The following is a 19,336-nucleotide window of genomic DNA, read 5'->3' as shown; positions in this document are numbered from 1 at the left end:
GACACTGAATAACAACCAAACTCCTTCCTTTGATTTAACAAATATAATGAAATATTGTAATTATTAGGTCTACACTTTTAACGTGTAACATTTTCATGTACATGTACACGTATTATATATACCTAAATATTTCTGTATCAGTCCTACGATTATGCAGGAATTAAAAATCATATGTGGGGGTTATATAATTATATGTCGCAGTGACGTTAAACTTAATTTGTCATATTCGCCTGTATCGTGTTTCAAATTTGAATCTTTCTTTTTTGCATTGCTTTTTCCAATATTTTTTCCCCCTAATTTATTGTTTTCATGTGAATTAACCCAAACCCTAGAGCTGCAAGACGTTCTCTCTTCGGCATGTATGTCGTACGAAACTGCCTCAAAAAAAACTATACTTTTTTTAACTCTCGCTTCATGAAATCATAGTTCATAACATTGAACAGTAAAAGAAAATCGCCGTGCGATTTTTCGAGACGATGCCACGTTGAGTTTTTCTATTCGCTATTTGCTCTCTATACAACGGACGGATCTCTGTATGGTAGGGTTTGACAACTTTTATGTTCTCTTCGAATCGGCGCGTCGTATAAAATTTTTAACCGCGCGATCTTCGAGATATTCATAATTGCGTAACGTGGTTTTTCACCTTTTCGATAAATGGGTACCCAGGAAACGCCCAGCTTTGTCGACTGAGCCACAATAAAACGTTGAATAATATCTGTCAAATGCATGCGTTACATTAAATTGATTCCAGTTAACCGAACTCGATGTGCATGTCTATCGGAAAAATAAAATTATAGAAAATTTATATAATAAAAGAACCTTTTTCGTGTACATAATATCTGATATTTTGTTTTGATAAATACTGTTTTTACATTGAACATTTTCATGCGTCAGGTTTTGAACCGTTGAAAATACTATTTATTCATTGAATACATCTCTTTGCTTAAGCAATAATTTTTCATTCAAATTTTCCAGAGTCTGTAAAAATGGATTAACTGACTTATGAATGCGAGAGAGATATTATCGTGCAATAAAAAATTTTCTACGACACGCCTGTTTCAAGAAAACATATAAGTTGTCAAATGCTACCCCGTACAGAGTTCCGTCCGTTGTATAGAATAATTATTATCTCCCTCCAACCGTCAGAATTGGATTTCTTAGGTGTTAATTGAATAGCGAATACAAAATTCGATGCGGCACCGCTTAAAAAAATCGCACAACGATAGCCTTTCACGAGGTTTAATATTATGTAAAAAACTGTGATTTCCTGAAGTGGGAAATCGACAAAGAAACAACATTTTTTTTGTAGCAGCCTAATAACGTTCACATAGTGTGTTCCAGAAAAATGGCCGCGTTCCGATTTGGGAGGTGTACATTTTTCGGCGAAAAATATTGCTAGGTTCATTCAGCGAAAATCTCAAACGTCCCGAATTGTCTCGACGCGTTCTTGCAGACTTCTAACGAACTAATTTCCAAGGTAAAAACATATTGCTTAACTTCAGTTAAGCAATACAGGTATGAATTATTTGAAGTTTTGCCGTAATACCGTTAGAATTCGTGCGATACGTAATATTAGACTAAAAAAATTAAGTTACCGCAAGCCATATTGAAACAAAATTAACTAGAGGTAAAGGCTGGAATTGCATTTGAAAACTGAACGATTGTGCTAGCCCGCAGATGTCCGTGTTAATAAATCGTGTTAATTTCCTTTAGATAAATTTGCAATGATTTTTCACCCTTCGACTCGTTGTCAGTAAAAATAGGGCCGCGGTAATTTATGATGAACGTATAATACATACGAGTATATTTTGCATATATAATAGTAAAGAAATGTGCAGAGCATAGAATCGACATGTCGACAACTTGGCTAACTTACAGATAAAATAACATATATCATACAAATATACAGGTATAATACATATAAAATTGCACGCGCGCCTCGAGACAATATTCATGAAGATTGCATACATACATAGATTTGTAAACACAAACACACACATACACATGCATATCTAAAGATAGTTACATGTAAAACAAACCCATGTTTTTTTTTATTTTCTGTGATTTCGATTTCAACATTTAATTTATTTTTCAACACTTTCATCTGTACAATCTCTATTTACACAGATAAATGAAGGGTTAATATTAAAATACACGCGTATATATACATATATTATAATACGCACAGTGAAACTGCAACTTGAATGAGTATAAATAATTATATATTATTATACTAGTTATACTAGAATGATGGCTGAAAACTGGTATACAGATTACTGTTATACCGACGTTTCACTTATTATCATCACCGTTGCTGCTATTATTATTATTATTATTATTATTATTATTATTATTATTCCTACTACTATTATTACTATTATTATTATTATTATTAATATATAAGACTGTCCGCCATGTATGATCGTACCAATGTTTCCATATACCTATATATGTATATATTATATTGAATATCGATAATACACATATTACAATATTCAGTAGTCACGCAACGTCGTGACGAAAGAAAGAAAGAATCAGATCAAACATTATCAAAATACATTACAAGGAAGGTTTATCATTATCACTGCCATTATCGCATTATCAACTTATTCGTGTATATTTCTTATGATTTTCGTATGTTATATATTTGCCACTCTTCCTATTCTTCTGAATTTTCTTTGAACATCGATTTTCGGCCGTATTGCCGATAGTATTTCAATATTTATTTTTTCGTTTTTTTTTTTTTGTGGTCTTTTTTCAACGAGCCTTGTACGAACGTGCATCATTGATACGTAATACGTGATATTCTGTATAGACACAGCTGAGAGGAAAGAATTTTTGCAAACAAGTTATTGAAAAGAGAAAAATGATCAGCAGTTTCGAGAACCATATCAATGTGACGTAAACATATTCAGAATATCAATCAGAAAACGTTAATACATATATACATAGCTCTTGTATGTTCAATAAAATAAGAAATTAAATGAAATTGTTAATTAAATGTGAAATGTATATGTATAAGCAGGAGGTGTAATCCGTAGTGCGTTATACATTATATAGTGACATGCGCGGGTGTGTGATGGATATCGTGGCTGGATATCTGAACAATATTAAGTATTTGGTTGTTGAACTCATTGATTAATCGTCATGTAGAATTCATTATGGTAGGATAATTCGTTTTCAGAAAACTCACAAATATGTGTATAAAAAAATGGGGACTTGCGTCGCTTTCAAAACGCGTAAGTATGAAAATTAGAATAAATTTTAAATTTGAAAAATAAATAAATAACCGAAACCCGTCTTTATTAGTGAAAAAGTGTCATCCTAAAATTAAAAATGAAGACGAAGAAGTGATAGTAACATTTGTTCTTGTAATCTTTACGTACCGACCGTTTCCCGACTCGAATTGCGCAACGTAAAGGGCAGCGCTTACCGATGAATTTACCTCGTTACGGAAAACCCCATTAGGTCAGCAGTCTTTATACATCTTCAGTCAAAACGTTGGGGTGTTGATCCGCTTCCTCCCCCCCCCCCCCCCCCCCTTCCAAATCAACTTGAAACAATTCACAAACAATTGCCTGAGTTTTTCAGATTTTTACCTCAACTCGAACACGCACCACCGACAGGATGGATTTCCGATTTGAAATACGCGCTTAGGACACATTCTCAGTATATATTTTACTGTGAGAGTAATAATGAGTGATTCGTCTAGATTGCCTGGTACGATGATGTGAATTTTCTCTTCAGACGGTGGCACCGATGATCACTAAAACCTCGGAGTTATGGATTTTTTGAAACATTGTTACTCCGACAATAAAATATATGCCGAGAATGTGTCCGAAATACGTGTATTTTGAATGGAAAAATCCTTCCTATCGGTGGCACGTGTTCAAGTTGAGGTACAAATCTGAAAAAATTAGGCAATTGTTTTTTAATTATTTGAAATTGATTTGGTGAGGGAGAGGGGATTGCAAAAATTCGTCAACACCCTAAATAAGGGACACCCTACTGTTCATGTCAGTTACCTTGAATTTTTATTACTCCAAATTCCTTCTCGTGGTTCTTACAACGATACCCAGGGTCAGTCATGGGTCGGTAACCCATTGTTGAAAGAACCCTTTGGTCATCATAAATATAGTCAGTTTATCGTCACGGATAGGTACCTATTCGACACTTGACGTAAGCTACTCTGTGCACACGTTTAGAAACAGATCCAGGTCGACCACACAAGTATGGAATTTATCGTGAGAACCTCTGGCGTAGAGATAAAATATGGTACCCGAGAAGTACTATCGAGAAATTGATGTTAAAATACTTTATACGTTGTAATCCTAGAATTGGAGCGATCGTACGTCAAAATTCAACGTCTATCGTACGAGCTGTCCTGACATTCGTATGAAATATAGAACAATAAAATTATCGAAAATAATTCATCTGCAGCTTAATTTAATGATGTTCGCTGAACTATCGTCCTTTGTGGAACTCGAACGAGCAGCAAGAACGGTGAAACACTTAAACCGCACGGTCCACCATGCCTTAATTCTAAAGATAAATCTGATCTACCGCGATTCTAACAACCAGCTCACTTACCGCCTGATGGCTAGAAAAGTATATTTTTTTGATTGCTTATCTCACTGACTGAGGATATACGAAGACTGATAACCCTGGGTTATTTTTCGTAACAGTTTACCGGGTCTGGCCGGGTTTGGGGGTATTATCGGTTTCCGGTGCAAAACGTTGGTAACATACCGTCGTCACAGTCGTTGACCGAAGAATTGGGAACAGTTCTGCAGAGTTGGGAACTGATTGCAGAACGTTAGAGAATTGCCGATTTCGAGATGATGCTGGCTGCATTCACCTTCCGAGTGACACAGTCTTCGAACGGTAAGCCCAAGCCGGTACTTAGCCTGTGTGTAGTTACCGACTTGTCGGCGATACAAGAAATTAATAATGAGAATGAATTTCTTCCAAAATTGGTAGGAAAACAGTGATTCAATTAAAGTATAGGTACCCGAGAGAAGAATGTATACATAGATCATAAATAATAACAGATCAGATGTAATAATGATGCAGGACCAAAAAGTATATATTGTACATGCGGTCCATGTACGATATTAATATATATGATCCATTTACGATTAATGCGTGATGCATACTATAAGTTTTATAATTTTCCAGAAGACAAATGAAATTATCTACAATAATACGTCTATAATATGAAAATATAAGAATTATTCATTTCGAAATGGGATTCTGTTCGACACGCGCTCGATGTATTTCATAACATTAATATTCATAATTATTCCAACAACTTTTCATTTGCTCTCTCGATACTGAATTTTCGTAGGCATAGAATCGAAACGCTGTTTTAGCTTAGTTTATTCGCAAGTGTTGTATCTACGTTGGGTAGGAAAGCAGAATTGTTTTTCGAAAGGTGTTCGTATGGAAAAAAAATCAGAGTAGCTGTAATACATCACGGACGCGCTAATTTTTATCGAGATGAAACGGATGCTCCGTATATGAGACAGTATTTAACGCAGTGTCCTGATTTAAAGACCTAAAAAGGTGATTGTCGGCGATTTTTCTTCTTTTTTTTTTACGGGGAGAGATAGAACGAAGCTTCTTAAAACTTCGAGTGTATTCTAACTCACATTTGAAAGGTACGAGCAAAAATTTTTATCATTCAACTGTCGCAGAACGGCAGCGTTATTAGCTAACCCGTTAACTGAAGAATACATGTTTAGTTAACGGCTGACCATCAAAGGGCCTAGCCGCTTGAGTCTGGAATCGGCAGGAAGGACAAAGTGCGTGTTTCATGTCTGAAATGTAAAAGCTAAAATCATTATACATCATATCATATCATCATACACCATATGTCATACATCATACATCACACATCATACATCATACGTAGTATTAAAGTTCGAAACCAAATTTTGGATGTTCGGATGTTCGGAATTTCAGAGAGCGACGTCACCCGAAATTTTTTTTCTCTTGATGTCATCGATCTATATAGACGAAAATCAGTTGGCCGAATTCCTCAGTCCGGAAACCACCGCGCAGTAGAGCGGACGGATGAGAATCGCGCTCCGCAGACTTCGAGTACCGGGCTCTCTATCTCCTGGATCCCGTGCTCCAGGTCCGTTACCTGGTGCAACTCGACTTCCAGGACAAGCGCTCCGTAGTTTCTGCGCTCAAGGTCAACTACATGGTGAAACTTAACATCCAGGACATGCGCTCCGTGGTTCCTGCGCTCCAGGTCCGCTACATGGTGAAACTTGACTTCAGGGAGAGGACGAGGAGGATGAGGAGGTTGAGGAAGACGGGGAGAACAAGGAGGAGATCGTTGGAGGTGATTTAAGCTGGTTGGCGGTCGATAGATTTGTGCACGGTAAGTATAAAATTTTTATAATATTTAACGGCAATTGTAATTATATTTCATCTAAAATTTTGTAAACTTGTCATGTTTACATTGAATTATTGCAATTCATTTTTCGCGCGAGCACAAATTCAGTAGCTATAAATGCGCGAATGAAATTTATTATATTATTATTTAATTAATCAATTATAGTAATGCTTACAGAATATTTTTGATGTGTTCTTATACCGAAAACATTTATCACTATTCCAGGTACAACCCGAGGTGGTTATCGGTGGTTGTTCGAGGTGGTTGGCGATTGTTGGAGGTGGTCGGAGGTGGACGAGGAGGAGGACGAACGGAACTGAGTCTCAAAGCCCTGTTGACATAAAAGCAGCTATTCGATAGAAATTATAGTTTATAGTTTACACAGCCCATTGCATGATATTTCATTATAAATACGTATGTTTCAATGTATTTAGGAATAATTTATCAAATATACAGAGGTCATGTGCAAATAATATGTAAAATATAATAAATGAATTGATTCGACCGCAGTTTGATGTCTTCATTAGAGCTTTAACAATAAATTTAAGCTTTGTTACTTCTTTTATTTTATTATGGATAATCAAAAACATTTCCGACTATTCGTGCTGTGGAAGCATGGGGATTAAACCAAATGTAGCAAAAGATTAGAAACAGTGTATGTAGAGTACGGGTATTTTTCTAATAATGCAAATAGAATAGAATACCACGCCTTGCGAATTAGCTTTCCAGACAGAGATGAATGATGAATTTTAAGGACTGCATTATCGTTGTTGAATACTCTATGCCTCATGGGAAAAGAAAATCTGTAACGATAAAATTGATGCACCGGATCATCGTCGACTTTAACTTTTGAAATGTTCTACCATTTTCGAACGCCTCCTACCTCCCCCTGCCACCTCCGACCATCAATGGCCACTTTCGACCACCCCCTATCACCTTCTGCCAGCGCCGACCACCTCCTACCATTTCCGAACACCTCCAACCATCCTATTAACCTATATTACTAGATTAGCTATGATATGAAAAGAGCAGAATTATTCATTTCGAAATGGGATTCTATTCGACGCGCGCTCGATGTATTCCATAACATTAGTATTCATAATTATTCCAACAACTTTTCATTTGCTCTCTCGATCTTGAATTTTCATAGGCATAGAATCGAAACGTTGTTTTAGCTGGTCGCAAGTGTTGTATCTACGTTGGGTAGGAAAGCAGAATTGTTTTTCGAAAGGTGTTCGTATGGAAAAAAAAACAGAGTAGCTGTAATACATCACGGACGCGCTAATTTTGATCGAGATGAAACGGATGCTCCGTGTATGAGACAGTATTTAACGCTGCGTAGTGATTTAGAGACCTAGAAAGGTGATAGGGAGAGAAAGAACGACGCTTCTTAACACTTCGAGTGTATTTTAACACACATTTGAAAGATACGAGCGAAATTTTTGATCAACCAACCGTCGCAGAACGGCAGCGTTATTAGCCGACCTGTTCACTGAAGAATATATCTTCAGTCAACGGCTGAACATCGAAGGGCCTGGCCGCTTGAGTCTGGAATCGGCAGGAGAGATGAAGTGTGTATTTCTTGTATGAAACGTGAAAACTAAAAGCATTATACATCATATCATATCATCATACATCGTACACCATACATCATACATCATACATCGTACATCATACATCATCATACATAGTATCAAAGTTCGAAACCATAGTTTGGATGTCGGACGTTCAGAAAGTGACGTCACCAATTCAAAATCAGCTAGCCGAATTCCTCAGTCGGGAAACAACCGCGCAGTAGAGCGGACGTATGAGAGTCGCGCTCCGCAAATTTCGAGTACCGGGTTCTCAACCTCCCGGATCTCGCGCTTCGGGTCCGCTACGTATTTCGAGTAACGGGTTCTCAACCTCCCGGATCCCGCGCTTCGGGTCCGCTACGCGGTGAAACTCGACTTCAAGGATAAGCGCTCCGTGGCTCCTCGTTCATGTTTACAATAAATTATTTCAATTCGTTTTTCGCGCAACCCCAAATTCGGTAGCTGTCAGTCCGCTAATAAAATATCTCGACTTCCAGGATAAGCGCTCCGTGGCTCCTCGTTCATGTTTACAATAAATTATTTCAATTCGTTTTTCGCGCAACCCCAAATTCGGTAGCTGTCAGTCCGCTAATAAAATATCTCGACTTCCAGGATAAGCGCTTCGTGGCTCCTCGTTCATGTTTAGAATAAATTATTTCAATTCGTTTTTCGCGCAACCCCAAATTCGGTAGCTGTCAGTCCGCTAACAAAATTTCTCGACTTCCAGGATAAGCGCTCCGTGGTTCCTGGTTCATGTTTACAATAAATTATTTCAATTCGTTTTTCGCGCAACCCCAAATTCGGTAGCTGTCAGTCCGCTAATAAAATATCTCGACTTCCAGGATAAGCGCTTCGTGGCTCCTCGTTCGTGTTTAGAATAAATTATTTCAATTCGTTTTTCGCGCAACCCCAAATTCGGTAGCTGTCAGTCCGCTAATAAAATATCTCGACTTCCAGGATAAGCGCTTCGTGGCTCCTCGTTCGTGTTTAGAATAAATTATTTCAATTCGTTTTTCGCGCAACCCCAAATTCGGTAGCTGTCAGTCCGCTAACAAAATTTCTCGACTTCCAGGATAAGCGCTCCGTGGTTCCTGGTTCATGTTTACAATAAATTATTTCAATTCGTTTTTCGCGCAACCCCAAATTCGGTAGCTGTCAGTCCGCTAACAAAATTTCTCGACTTCCAGGATAAGCGCTCCGTGGTTCCTGGTTCATGTTTACAATAAATTATTTCAATTCGTTTTTCGCGCAACCCCAAATTCGGTAGCTGTCAGTCCGCTAATAAAATATCTCGACTTCCAGGATAAGCGCTTCGTGGCTCCTCGTTCATGTTTAGAATAAATTATTTCAATTCGTTTTTCGCGCAACCCCAAATTCGGTAGCTGTCAGTGCGCTAATAAAATTTCTATAACTTTATAATCTTCTCATAATCTTTCTGGTACATTATATCGATAAAAAATTATATCAAACCTTACACATTATTTTTGATTTGTTCTCATGCTGAAAATATTTATTAGTATTCGGGGTATAACTCGAGGTGATTGGCGGTGGTCGTTGGGGGTAATTAAGGGTGGTTGTGGGTAATCTCGGTGATTCAGGAGGAGGGGGACGAGGATTTGTGCTCGGTGAGTAAAACACTTTTATAATATTTGATGGCAATTATAATTATATTTTATCTAAAATATTTCAAACTAGTCATGTTTACATTAAATTATTTCAATTCATTTTTCGCGCAAGCACATATTCAGTAGCTATGAATAATCTTGTACAATTCATTACATTATTAATTAATTGATTAATTACATTAATCCTTACACAATATTTTTGATGTGTTCCTATACTAAAAATATTCATTACTATTCCAGGTATTACCCGAGGTGGTCGGAGGTGGACGAGGAGGAGGACGAGCTGGACGAGGAGGAGGACCAGGTGGACGAGGAGGAGGACGAGGTGGACGAGGGGGAGGCGGGGTGGGCCGTGGGAGAGGACCTCTCCTCTCCTCAGAGGAGGGGAAGGGGAGGGGCAGGGAAGGGGGAGAGGTGGGCGGGGAGGGGGAAGGGAAGGGAAGGGAAGGGAAGGGAAGGGAAGGGGGGGCGGGCGGGAGGGAGGGAGAGGGAAGGGGCGGGCGGGCGGGGGGGGGAGGGCGGGAGGGCGGGAGGGAGGGAGGGAGGGCCGGAGGGAGTGGAGGACGGATGTTGATCTTTAGAGTTAATAGAGCAGAACACCCCCCCCCGCCCGCCCCTTCCCTCTCCCTCCCTCCCGCCCTCCCGCCCTCCCCCCCCCCGCCCGCCCGCCCCTTCCCTCTCCCTCCCTCCCGCCCTCCCGCCCGCCCCCCCTTCCCTTCCCTTCCCATCCCTTCCCTTCCCTTCCCTTCCCTTCCCTTCCCTTCCCTTCCCCCTCCCCGCCCACCTCTCCCCCTTCCCTGCCCCTCCCCTTCCCCTCCTCTGAGGAGAGGAGAGGTCCTCTCCCACGGCCCACCCCGCCTCCCCCTCGTCCACCTCGTCCTCCTCCTCGTCCACCTGGTCCTCCTCCTCGTCCAGCTCGTCCTCCTCCTCGTCCACCTCCGACCACCTCGGGTAATACCTGGAATAGTAATGAATATTTTTAGTATAGGAACACATCAAAAATATTGTGTAAGGATTAATGTAATTAATCAATTAATTAATAATGTAATGAATTGTACAAGATTATTCATAGCTACTGAATATGTGCTTGCACGAAAAATGAATTGAAATAATTTATTGTAAACGTAACAAGTTTGTAATATTTCAGATGAAATATAATTACAATTGCCATCAAATATTATAACAATATTAATTAATTAATTAATAATATAATGAATTGTACAAGATTATTCATAGCTACTGAATATGTGCTTGCACGAAAAATAAATTGAAATAATTTATTGTAAACGTAACAAGTTTGTAATATTTCAAATGAAATATAATTACAATTGCCATCAAATATTATAAAAGTGTTTTACTCACCCAGCACAAATCCTCGTCCTCCTCGTCCTCCTCCTCGTCCACCTCCGAACACCTTCAACCACCTCAGGTTATACCTTGAATAGTAATAAATATTTTCAGTATAAGAACACATCGAAAATATTGTGTAAGGATTAATATAATTGAGTAATTGATTAATTAATTAATTAATAATATAATAAATTGTATAAGCTTATTCATAGCTACTGAATATGTGCTTGCGCGAAAAATGAATTGAAATAATTTAATGTAAACATGACTAGTTTGAAATATTTTAGATAAAATATAATTATAATTGCCATCAAATATTATAAAAGTGTTTTACTCACCGAGCACAAATCCTCGTCCCCCTCCTCCTGAATCACCGAGATTACCCACAACCACCCTTAATTACCCCCAACGACCACCGCCAATCACCTCGAGTTATACCCCGAATACTAATAAATATTTTCAGCATGAGAACAAATCAAAAATAATGTGTAAGGTTTGATATAATTTTTTATCGATATAATGTACCAGAAAGATTATGAGAAGATTATAAAGTTATAGAAATTTTATTAGCGCACTGACAGCTACCGAATTTGGGGTTGCGCGAAAAACGAATTGAAATAATTTATTCTAAACATGAACGAGGAGCCACGAAGCGCTTATCCTGGAAGTCGAGATATTTTATTAGCGGACTGACAGCTACCGAATTTGGGGTTGCGCGAAAAACGAATTGAAATAATTTATTGTAAACATGAACCAGGAACCACGGAGCGCTTATCCTGGAAGTCGAGAAATTTTGTTAGCGGACTGACAGCTACCGAATTTGGGGTTGCGCGAAAAACGAATTGAAATAATTTATTGTAAACATGAACCAGGAACCACGGAGCGCTTATCCTGGAAGTCGAGAAATTTTGTTAGCGGACTGACAGCTACCGAATTTGGGGTTGCGCGAAAAACGAATTGAAATAATTTATTCTAAACACGAACGAGGAGCCACGAAGCGCTTATCCTGGAAGTCGAGATATTTTATTAGCGGACTGACAGCTACCGAATTTGGGGTTGCGCGAAAAACGAATTGAAATAATTTATTCTAAACACGAACGAGGAGCCACGAAGCGCTTATCCTGGAAGTCGAGATATTTTATTAGCGGACTGACAGCTACCGAATTTGGGGTTGCGCGAAAAACGAATTGAAATAATTTATTGTAAACATGAACCAGGAACCACGGAGCGCTTATCCTGGAAGTCGAGAAATTTTGTTAGCGGACTGACAGCTACCGAATTTGGGGTTGCGCGAAAAACGAATTGAAATAATTTATTCTAAACATGAACGAGGAGCCACGAAGCGCTTATCCTGGAAGTCGAGATATTTTATTAGCGGACTGACAGCTACCGAATTTGGGGTTGCGCGAAAAACGAATTGAAATAATTTATTGTAAACATGAACGAGGAGCCACGGAGCGCTTATCCTGGAAGTCGAGATATTTTATTAGCGGACTGACAGCTACCGAATTTGGGGTTGCGCGAAAAACGAATTGAAATAATTTATTGTAAACATGAACGAGGAGCCACGGAGCGCTTATCCTTGAAGTCGAGTTTCACCGCGTAGCGGACCCGAAGCGCGGGATCCGGGAGGTTGAGAACCCGTTACTCGAAATACGTAGCGGACCCGAAGCGCGAGATCCGGGAGGTTGAGAACCCGGTACTCGAAATTTGCGGAGCGCGACTCTCATACGTCCGCTCTACTGCGCGGTTGTTTCCCGACTGAGGAATTCGGCTAGCTGATTTTGAATTGGTGACGTCACTTTCTGAACGTCCGACATCCAAACTATGGTTTCGAACTTTGATACTATGTATGATGATGTATGATGTACGATGTATGATGTATGATGTATGGTGTACGATGTATGATGATATGATATGATGTATAATGCTTTTAGTTTTCACGTTTCATACAAGAAATACACACTTCATCTCTCCTGCCGATTCCAGACTCAAGCGGCCAGGCCCTTCGATGTTCAGCCGTTGACTGAAGATATATTCTTCAGTGAACAGGTCGGCTAATAACGCTGCCGTTCTGCGACGGTTGGTTGATCAAAAATTTCGCTCGTATCTTTCAAATGTGTGTTAAAATACACTCGAAGTGTTAAGAAGCGTCGTTCTTTCTCTCCCTATCACCTTTCTAGGTCTCTAAATCACTACGCAGCGTTAAATACTGTCTCATACACGGAGCATCCGTTTCATCTCGATCAAAATTAGCGCGTCCGTGATGTATTACAGCTACTCTGTTTTTTTTTCCATACGAACACCTTTCGAAAAACAATTCTGCTTTCCTACCCAACGTAGATACAACACTTGCGACCAGCTAAAACAACGTTTCGATTCTATGCCTATGAAAATTCAAGATCGAGAGAGCAAATGAAAAGTTGTTGGAATAATTATGAATACTAATGTTATGGAATACATCGAGCGCGCGTCGAATAGAATCCCATTTCGAAATGAATAATTCTGCTCTTTTCATATCATAGCTAATCTAGTAATATAGGTTAATAGGATGGTTGGAGGTGTTCGGAAATGGTAGGAGGTGGTCGGCGCTGGCAGAAGGTGATAGGGGGTGGTCGAAAGTGGCCATTGATGGTCGGAGGTGGCAGGGGGAGGTAGGAGGCGTTCGAAAATGGTAGAACATTTCAAAAGTTAAAGTCGACGATGATCCGGTGCATCAATTTTATCGTTACAGATTTTCTTTTCCCATGAGGCATAGAGTATTCAACAACGATAATGCAGTCCTTAAAATTCATCATTCATCTCTGTCTGGAAAGCTAATTCGCAAGGCGTGGTATTCTATTCTATTTGCATTATTAGAAAAATACCCGTACTCTACATACACTGTTTCTAATCTTTTGCTACATTTGGTTTAATCCCCATGCTTCCACAGCACGAATAGTCGGAAATGTTTTTGATTATCCATAATAAAATAAAAGAAGTAACAAAGCTTAAATTTATTGTTAAAGCTCTAATGAAGACATCAAACTGCGGTCGAATCAATTCATTTATTATATTTTACATATTATTTGCACATGACCTCTGTATATTTGATAAATTATTCCTAAATACATTGAAACATACGTATTTATAATGAAATATCATGCAATGGGCTGTGTAAACTATAAACTATAATTTCTATCGAATAGCTGCTTTTATGTCAACAGGGCTTTGAGACTCAGTTCCGTTCGTCCTCCTCCTCGTCCACCTCCGACCACCTCCAACAATCGCCAACCACCTCGAACAACCACCGATAACCACCTCGGGTTGTACCTGGAATAGTGATAAATGTTTTCGGTATAAGAACACATCAAAAATATTCTGTAAGCATTACTATAATTGATTAATTAAATAATAATATAATAAATTTCATTCGCGCATTTATAGCTACTGAATTTGTGCTCGCGCGAAAAATGAATTGCAATAATTCAATGTAAACATGACAAGTTTACAAAATTTTAGATGAAATATAATTACAATTGCCGTTAAATATTATAAAAATTTTATACTTACCGTGCACAAATCTATCGACCGCCAACCAGCTTAAATCACCTCCAACGATCTCCTCCTTGTTCTCCCCGTCTTCCTCAACCTCCTCATCCTCCTCGTCCTCTCCCTGAAGTCAAGTTTCACCATGTAGCGGACCTGGAGCGCAGGAACCACGGAGCGCATGTCCTGGATGTTAAGTTTCACCATGTAGTTGACCTTGAGCGCAGAAACTACGGAGCGCTTGTCCTGGAAGTCGAGTTGCACCAGGTAACGGACCTGGAGCACGGGATCCAGGAGATAGAGAGCCCGGTACTCGAAGTCTGCGGAGCGCGATTCTCATCCGTCCGCTCTACTGCGCGGTGGTTTCCGGACTGAGGAATTCGGCCAACTGATTTTCGTCTATATAGATCGATGACATCAAGAGAAAAAAAATTTCGGGTGACGTCGCTCTCTGAAATTCCGAACATCCGAACATCCAAAATTTGGTTTCGAACTTTAATACTACGTATGATGTATGATGTGTGATGTATGATGTATGACATATGGTGTATGATGATATGATATGATGTATAATGATTTTAGCTTTTACATTTCAGACATGAAACACGCACTTTGTCCTTCCTGCCGATTCCAGACTCAAGCGGCTAGGCCCTTTGATGGTCAGCCGTTAACTAAACATGTATTCTTCAGTTAACGGGTTAGCTAATAACGCTGCCGTTCTGCGACAGTTGAATGATAAAAATTTTTGCTCGTACCTTTCAAATGTGAGTTAGAATACACTCGAAGTTTTAAGAAGCTTCGTTCTATCTCTCCCCGTAAAAAAAAAAGAAGAAAAATCGCCGACAATCACCTTTTTAGGTCTTTAAATCAGGACACTGCGTTAAATACTGTCTCATATACGGAGCATCCGTTTCATCTCGATAAAAATTAGCGCGTCCGTGATGTATTACAGCTACTCTGATTTTTTTTCCATACGAACACCTTTCGAAAAACAATTCTGCTTTCCTACCCAACGTAGATACAACACTTGCGAATAAACTAAGCTAAAACAGCGTTTCGATTCTATGCCTACGAAAATTCAGTATCGAGAGAGCAAATGAAAAGTTGTTGGAATAATTATGAATATTAATGTTATGAAATACATCGAGCGCGTGTCGAACAGAATCCCATTTCGAAATGAATAATTCTTATATTTTCATATTATAGACGTATTATTGTAGATAATTTCATTTGTCTTCTGGAAAATTATAAAACTTATAGTATGCATCACGCATTAATCGTAAATGGATCATATATATTAATATCGTACATGGACCGCATGTACAATATATACTTTTTGGTCCTGCATCATTATTACATCTGATCTGTTATTATTTATGATCTATGTATACATTCTTCTCTCGGGTACCTATACTTTAATTGAATCACTGTTTTCCTACCAATTTTGGAAGAAATTCATTCTCATTATTAATTTCTTGTATCGCCGACAAGTCGGTAACTACACACAGGCTAAGTACCGGCTTGGGCTTACCGTTCGAAGACTGTGTCACTCGGAAGGTGAATGCAGCCAGCATCATCTCGAAATCGGCAATTCTCTAACGTTCTGCAATCAGTTCCCAACTCTGCAGAACTGTTCCCAATTCTTCGGTCAACGACTGTGACGACGGTATGTTACCAACGTTTTGCACCGGAAACCGATAATACCCCCAAACCCGGCCAGACCCGGTAAACTGTTACGAAAAATAACCCAGGGTTATCAGTCTTCGTATATCCTCAGTCAGTGAGATAAGCAATCAAAAAAATATACTTTTCTAGCCATCAGGCGGTAAGTGAGCTGGTTGTTAGAATCGCGGTAGATCAGATTTATCTTTAGAATTAAGGCATGGTGGACCGTGCGGTTTAAGTGTTTCACCGTTCTTGCTGCTCGTTCGAGTTCCACAAAGGACGATAGTTCAGCGAACATCATTAAATTAAGCTGCAGATGAATTATTTTCGATAATTTTATTGTTCTATATTTCATACGAATGTCAGGACAGCTCGTACGATAGACGTTGAATTTTGACGTACGATCGCTCCAATTCTAGGATTACAACGTATAAAGTATTTTAACATCAATTTCTCGATAGTACTTCTCGGGTACCATATTTTATCTCTACGCCAGAGGTTCTCACGATAAATTCCATACTTGTGTGGTCGACCTGGATCTGTTTCTAAACGTGTGCACAGAGTAGCTTACGTCAAGTGTCGAATAGGTAACTATCCGTGACCATAAACTGAATATATTTATTTCAATACAGGTTACATCGAACAGTAATAGTAGTTCCTCCACAATACTATTTGTCAACTTGATAAAGTAGTATACAATGACACCAGAACACCTGTACTACGATCAAGACTTAGTAAATAAACTAAATCTAAAACTTGAAAGATATGAGTGTGTGATTTATCTTCCCCTCCTCTTTGAAAAATTAGTACCAACTTTATTCTCTTCGGCCGTTACTTTTGATCCTTACCTCACTCAGCAAACGATCACGAGCCTTCTCAACGAGCAGACATGCATTCAGACATACAACATCAACATCACAAGCAATAGTGTTTTTAAGCCACCTCCTCAGCTCAGATGTTCTCCTTATACCAAACGAAATTTTACCCGATAATTTTTTTAATCCGCTGAGTTTCAAATGTAAGTAAGAATCAAGTAAGCGTTCGCATGCCCTATCAAGCAAGCAAGCATGCATTTAGACACACCACTTCGACATCACAAGCAGTCAATCAATCAGTCCCTGTTTTTACTTGAGCTCCTCGGCTGAGATGCGGTCCTGATACCAGGAGTAATTTTTCGCTAAAATTTCTCCAACTCGGTTACTTCCGAGTTAAAGCAGCTTATACAGAAGCAATCACATGCCCTCTGTTAGCGTGAATTGTATCACACAGGTAGAATTCGTGGTGAATTGGATAGTCGGGGTTTTTAAGTAATAACACAGTCGTTTCGCGGGTAATTTAGTGAATCACAACTTGCTCGGGCGTAAAACTTGCATTACAATTTGCTCCCGGGGTGGAGGGAAAAGCCCGAGCAAGCCGAATAGTGCAAGGAAGTTAGACTGACGTAACATCAGGCCCAATTACATAAAGATGATCATCTCCAGAGGTCGACCGTAATTTCTAGCTTAAATATCGCTACCTGAGAGAGCTCTCTTATTTTAGTCTAATTGTCGTAGGAGGGACGGTCTTAATAGTAAGCAAAATAGGACTTGGACCAATCTATAGAATTGTGGAAAGCACACCCCACCTAAGCCTGCAACGCGGCCGCAGCCTCTTTCACATTGCAGGATGTGGACTCAACGTCGCAATAGCGATTCTAAGATCACCTGCCCGCGAGCACATCATTTGACTCGTCCAGCTGATGTCCCCTGACTAGCTTGATGAGCTGGCCGAACAATTGGCTAATTACTCTGAGAGGCAAGCCCATAATAGAGAGTGGACCCAATACAGAGTAACCAGTTGAGGATAAGGCGGTTTACGAAACATGCGCCAAACTACGCTCGTCCGCACTTACTAACGGCCGAAACTTATCTGCCGAAATTCGCACGTTCCCGGTTATCAGGGCGGCACCCGCCTGCCCTCTGGTGCTAAACACTGAAACTTATCAAACCGCTCTAAATTTTGAGCTATACTGATCGCCAAACGCGCGAACACCCTTTCAAGCAAGCAGGCAATGCTTCGGACACACAGCGTCGACATCGCAAGCAATCCATCAATCACTCCCTTTTCAATGAATCGGACCCTGAGCAACGTAGAAAAGATATTAAAATAGCGTAGGACAACACACAGAAATTTGTTCATTCGTCTGTTGTAATTCAGGTTACATAGAATAACTCAGCGTTATTACACCCGTGCGCAGAGCGGAACCTAATATGTACTTATAGACTACATTACTCACTATTTCATATACTACTTTTGGTTATGCGTAGTGTATTCATTGACCCTGTGATAATAGTCGGCTTTGTTATGTAATATTCGATCATTATTCTGCATTTTTTTTCATGTACTTTAATACTATTAGGTCACTTGTTCACGTACTGTACACTGACACCCGAACACTTATACCAGGATTAAGGCGTAATAAATATACCGAAACTGAACTGAAACAAACCTTGTAGCTGTGAAGTCGTTATCTGCCTTTGCCATTTTGCTAACAATACGGTGAAAATTTCATGTTGTTCGAACATTCCTTCTAATCCGTTGTTCGTAGCGAGTTGAGACGAACGGCGATCTTGAAATGTGATTCATAGATAGTAATACTCCCTTCACTGTCTTCGATGCATGCAAGACACCAGTGCCATTTTATTTCGGGCAGCTATTTGTTTACATGGAGTTCAGTCTCCTTATACTTCAGTAACGCCTTATGTTAACAATATACTCTCCATGGCATTAGGGATGCGCGATGTTACTAAAAAATAGCGACATCGTACCGTCGATTGTTTTAATTCTACTACCATTCTACTATCGATGCTCTTCTAAAAACATCGGAACATCGATTGTATCAAGACACAAGGCCAATTCTGCGTAAATATGATAAAGTAGATCTATTCGTAACAACGGCGTGTAGTTTGCAATAGCGAATCGTTCACAAGAATCTTTCAGATCCAACGAGCTACGAGTAAACAAAAAATTTTTACTCGTGTTTCTGATCATAAAAAAAATTATTCTAAAGGTTTGATTGTTCTGCAGGAATTTTTCGGTGAGTTTGCCGCATACGTTTACGGGCAATAAACGAATGCTACCTAACATGTTCATATTCTGAAAATACTGAAGCGTGATTATAAAATAATGACAATCACTCTGCAAATTTA

Source organism: Neodiprion pinetum, chromosome 3, assembly GCF_021155775.2.
Source record: "Neodiprion pinetum isolate iyNeoPine1 chromosome 3, iyNeoPine1.2, whole genome shotgun sequence".
NCBI classification, from domain to species: Eukaryota; Metazoa; Arthropoda; class Insecta; order Hymenoptera; family Diprionidae; genus Neodiprion; species Neodiprion pinetum.
The sequence above is the reverse complement of the archived record's forward strand: the minus strand, read 5'-3'. Positions refer to the sequence as shown.